Source organism: Schistocerca cancellata, chromosome 1, assembly GCF_023864275.1.
Source record: "Schistocerca cancellata isolate TAMUIC-IGC-003103 chromosome 1, iqSchCanc2.1, whole genome shotgun sequence".
In the NCBI taxonomy this organism is placed as follows: domain Eukaryota; kingdom Metazoa; phylum Arthropoda; class Insecta; order Orthoptera; family Acrididae; genus Schistocerca; species Schistocerca cancellata.
In genome coordinates this window covers 1104371249-1104377248 of record NC_064626.1, presented here as the reverse complement: position 1 = coordinate 1104377248, position 6000 = coordinate 1104371249, and positions in this window count along the sequence as shown.

The following is a 6000-nucleotide window of genomic DNA, read 5'->3' as shown; positions in this document are numbered from 1 at the left end:
TACACCGCGAAGATGAGGTGCTACAGAGGCGAAATTTAACCGACAGGAAGAAGATGGTGTGATATGCAAATGATTAGCTTTTCAGAGCATTCACACAAGGTTGGCGCCGGTGGCGACACCTACAACGTGCTGACATGAGGGAAGTTTCCAGCCGATTTCTCATACACAAACAGCAGTTGACCGGCGTTGCCTGGTGAAACGTTGTTGCGATGTCTCGTGTAAGGAGGAGAAATGCGTACCATCACGTTTCCGACTTTGATAAAGGTCGCATTGTAGCCTATCGCGATTGCGGTTTATAGTATCACGACATTGCTGCTGGCGTTGGTCGAGATCCAATGACTGTTAGCAGAATATGGAATCGTTGGGTTCAGGAGGGTAATACGGAACGCCGTGCCGGATCCCAACGGCCTCGTATCAGTAGCAGTCGAGATGACAGGCATCTTATCCACATGGCTGTAACGGATCGTGCAGCCACGTCTCGAGCCTTGAGTCAAGAGATGAGGACGTTTGCAAGACAACAACCATCTGCACGAACAGTTCGACGACGTTTGCAGCAGCATGGACTATCAGCTCGGAGACCATGGCTGCGGTTACCCTTGACACTGCATCACAGACAGGAGCGCCTGCGATGGTGTACTCAACGACGAACCTGGGTGCACGAATGGCAAAATGCCATTTTTTCGGATGAATCTGTTTACAGCATCATGATGGTCGCATCCGCGTTTGGCGACATCGCGGTGAACGCACATCGTAAGCCATACTGGCGTATCACCCGGCGTGATGGTATGGAGTGCCTTTGGTTACACGTCTCAGTCACCTCTTGTTCAAACTGAACAGTGGACGTTACATTTCAGATGTGTTACGACCCGTGGCTCTATCATTCATCCGATCCCTGCGAAACCCTACACTTCAGCAGGATAATGCACGACCGCATGTTGCAGGTCCTGTAGGAGCCTTTCTGGATACAGAAAATGTTCGACTGCTGCCCTGGCCAGCACATTCTCCAGATCTCTTACGAGTTGAAAACGTCTGATCAATGGTGGCCGAGCAACTGGCTTGTCACAATACGCCAGTCACTGCTCTTGATGAACTCTGGTATCGTGTTGAAGCTGCATAGGCAGCTGTAGCTGTACACGCCATCCAAGCTGTGTTTGACTCAATGCCCAGGCGTATCAAGGCTGTTATTACAGCCAGAGGTGGTTGTTATGGGTACTAATTTCTCAGGTTCTATGCACCCAAATTGCGTGAAAATGTAATCACATGCCAGTTCTAGTATATTTGTCCAATGAATACCCGTTATCATCTGCAATTCTTCTTGGTGTAGCAATTATAGTGGCCAGCAGTGTACATTCACAACTCGTACATTTTATTTATTATTTTATGCTTTTTAAAAACTTATGTACATAAAACAAACCTTATTGTAACTGATTCTTCACCTGTTTATTTAGCACTGAAGATGCACTCTAGATATACAATATCACTGCGACTGACTGCGTTCCCTTTGCTATACGAAAAGAGTACGCTCCATCACAGTTACGTATTTATTTAATAAAAGATTCAAGTTTCTGAAACGAATACCATCGAAGATTGCGGACCGCAAGACTCAAGTTTCACACGGAATTTGCAGTCTCCTCTCCACAACGGCCAAAGACCGGTCACGTGATTCCACCTCCACACGGACAGGAGGTGAGGCGTGACTGCCAGCGCTCCTGGATTTACTTGAGTGTACTATGTTGCCTTTCCCGCCGGAAAACAAACACACTCTCGCCTGCTTTGTGTTTGTAAGCAAAACCAGCAAAGTGCACTACAACCAGATTGCACAGATTCTTTTCAGGTTTTTACTACGAGTTGTTCAAAAATTTACAGCCCAAAAGGAACCTAGAAGATTAAGAGACTTAACAAAAGTTTGCACTCTTATTCCGTTTTGTTACTCAAAATAAATATTTTTCTTATTAACTTTCGTGTGTAGCGAACATGAGTTTCTACTGTGATGTTTTTATTGCTCAAAATAAAATGTCTGTGACAAAATTGCCGAAGGAGTCGGCTTTAATTTCGTGTACGGCAGTTAAAAATGCTTAAGTTCGTGAAATTTCCACTTTAACGTGCTGTAACGAGTTGGCTGTTTCTTTGTACATAAGCATTTAGCAGATGCAAACACTTCATTGTTCGTTTCGTTTCTTTATTAAAGTTTTTTCCGCATACTTCAAGCATTATGTTCATAATATATCCGTGTCTTAGGCTGATATAACAATTAATGCATAGTTTGGCAATACATGGGATATGACTTTTCAGAGTTTTATAGTCGGCTGAAGAAAGAGTTTCCAACATTTTGTCTGTTTGCTGCTCAAATAGGATACAATAATTATTGAACTGTCAATATTTTCCATACAGTCGTCCTCAGCAAACTGCTGAATGGTTTTAAAGCTTTGTACAATAACCACACATATTTGCTGCCCTGACAAACTCTGTTGTCATTATTATGAATTACCGTATGTATCTATTGCATATCCAAAATATGTGCGTGTTATTAGCTTCGGAAACTTGTTCCTTTGAATAACATAGTACACTCAAGTAAAACCAGGAGCGCTGGCAGTCACGCCCCGCCTCCTGTCCGTGTGGAGGTGGAATCACGTGACCGGCCTGTGGTCGTTGTGGAGGGGAGACTGCAAATTCTGTGTGAAACTTGAGTCTTGCATTGCGGGACCCTGTGGGATCAGTTAAGGACAATCTGTTACTACGAAAGGCTGGAATTTACAAGATATCGTGCCAATGTGGTATGGCTTACATAGGTCAAACCACACGCACCGTGAAAGAACGCTGCACTGAACATCAGCGTTACACCCGCCTTTTGCAGCCAAGCAAGTCCGCTATTGCTGAACATTGTATTTCTACTGGACCTTCAATGGAGTATGAGAAAACAATGATTTTGTCTACAGCAACGTCTTTCTGGGACTCCATTATTAAAGAATCCGTAGAAATACGACTGGCGGAAAATCTGTTAAACCGTGGCAGCGGCTACCAGCTGGACAGTGCATGGAATCCCATCACTCCACGATTTGCTCAAATCGAAGACGACAGAGTGCGTCGACGGCCGTGGCAAACAGCAACGCAGAGGGCGACTGAGTTCCGCTAGTCCACCAGCGAGGGCGCTGCCGGCGGGCAGTGTGGTTCAACTATCAAGTTTTCGACGCATGCGCAGAATACTGGCAGTACGCTATATATTGCGGAACGGAGGACGTTTCCGCCAGTCTGCGACGGCTCGCCTGAAGATGACTGGCAGGTGCCCAGTTGAAATATCGTGCGAAGTCTGAACGACGACCGGCTGCAAGCCCGAAATTTGTTTGAACAGTCAATTCGCCGGGAAAATTTTAAAATTCACATCAGTTGAAACACTGTTCAGAAAGGAGCGGCATGGCGGTACTAACCCAACAATGAAAGTCTCGTGGCTGAGTGTTCTCGAAACTAAAGTTCTAGCATGCACCGAGGCGTCCCTTTATTTCGTCAGCTGATCTCGATCCCTTGGCATAATTTCTAGCTTTTGTGGTGAGTGGCCGAGCGGTTCTAGGCGTTACAGTCTGGAACCGCGCGACCGCTACATGTGGTGAGTGGCCGAGCGGTTCTAGGCGTTACAGTCTGGAACCGCGCGACCGCTACGGTCGTAGATTCGAATCCTGCCTCGGGCATGGATGTGTGTGGTGTCCTTAGGTTAGTTAGGTTTAAGTAGTTCTAAGTTCTAGGAGACTGATGACCTCAGAAGTTAAGTCCCATAGTGCTCAGAGACATTTGAACCAATTTTTTGTGGTTACCACCACCTACGCTGTCTGATACTCACTTCGGAGCTTTATTGTACTCGATCCTTTTTGAAGTGAATACGAATTACCTTTCGAATCGTCAAGAGTGCCCAAAAGAAGGGACAGTTAGCATTCCGCCTAAGGCCTACAAGGGATGGGTCATGGCACGTCTTAAAATCGGGACATCCCGCTAAAATGGGAACATCTGGCAACAATACCTTAACAACAAATACAATGCTATTTCAGCATTTCCTGTAAAGTCTTCTTCATATGTAACATACGACAGGTAAACAATGATTTACGTTCGACACTTCACTATAAAATTAGATAATTTTTTTGTACCTCTGTCCATTTTCTCCTGGGGAAAATAAATTTGTAAATTATAGATTAAAAAGGTTCGTTGCCAAACAAAAAAGACTAAAAGAAATTTTATATTTTCTTTCTTCCCATTCATTATAGATAGCATATTTTTATTGACGCTAAAACAATATATTATATCTAATTCTTTCTGATTTCAAAAAAGGGTTTTAAAGATCTCAGAAATGACCTTACATGGAAGTGAAATGATTCTTCTGTTGATATTTAGCGCTGGAATAAGATTCACGGCCGCGGTGGCCGTGCGGTTCTGGCGCTGCAGTCCGGAACCGCGGGACTGCTACGGTCGCAGGTTCGAATCCTGCCTCGGGCATGGGTGTGTGTGATGTTCTTAGGTTAGTTAGGTTTAAGTAGTTCTAAGTTCTAGGGGACTGATGACCTAAGATGTTGAGTCCCATAGTGCTCAGAGCCATAAGATTCATATATTTGTTTCTGTTATGGAGAAATGGCCACGTAGCGCTCATTTTAATCGAAAAAACAACCAATTATCACGATCACTAACTGCAGATTTATATTTGTGTGTCTTACGAAGAGCATGTGGAATCCATCCAAAGACGAAGGGAGACATGAACGGTGAGGGTGACGGGAAAGGGGGAGGGATGGAGAAATGATGTGCCGCTTGTGTGGAAAGATGTCCTCGAACCAGCCCTGACACATGCTCGCAAAAGTATGAGATGAGATTGGCTATCGTATGGATATTTCTCTTGCTTCTTGTTGATGATATTCAGCAAATTTGTGAAAGATAAATGATAACTTTGATCCTAAACGTAATTTTAAAAAGTGCTCCAAGCTTTTATGTGCACGCGTTTAAACGGACAGTTCTTTTGAAACAAAAACTTTGTAGCTCTGTCATATTATAAGAAGACTATTTGGAAAGTAAATTTCGGTTGGTTGCGAAATGCAAACCACAATGAAAATGAAAAAAAAAAACAGTTTGCTACGCCTTCCAGCCACTTCTCTACATGGTCGCCGCTCCCACGTCGTAGCGTTGTACCAACTTCCGAATTTCCGTCATAGAAGGCAGCCGCCTGTGCTTTTCGCCACTCCTCTACGCTGGTCTGCAGTTCGTTGTCTGTGCCAAAATGTTGTCTTCGTAGCCAGCGGTTCATGTGAGCAGAGGTGAACATCAGAAGGACCTTAGTCCGCGCCATATGGTGGGCGGTCAAACACTTCCCATCGAAAACGCAGCAAAGCTACGTCATTGTCCCTTCAGTGTACGGCCAAGAATTGTCATGAATAAGGAAATGCATGACAGGTAAGTTATGTAGGATTGCATGGAATCAGGCCAAACAGGGCAGCGGTCACCTATACTTGGCGGGAGACACTGTTGTCCTAGGCATCTTTACGTGCTTATTGTTTGCCCAGAACCGAAATGAGCGACGTGATGCCATTGACAGGCATGCTAGAGACTGCTCAGTACATCTGTCCAAGGATTCAACGGATTTTCACTGTCTTTTCCATCTCAGAACCTATCGGACCGACCGTACTTTCCGAATAGCCCTTGTAAAATTTGCATCAAGTTTCTATCTTCCTTCGTGTAGAAGACAATAATCTTGTGAAATGGAATAAATCGTCTTGAAACATCCTAGGCTTCTCGAATTTTCCAATGCTTAGTGCCTGGTACTAGTTGAACATTTACTACGACTGTTTACTTCTAGAGAATATGTTGTTAAAATGAGGAGGCATCCGATTTTACTACACAGTAAATACAGAGAGAAATCCCTTACTCATCAAATACTATAATACCAATTATCAGGCCAAAGGAAAAAATAATGAAGATTAGGATTTAACGTTCCTTCGACAACGAGGTCATTAATAATGGGAGGTCAGAGGA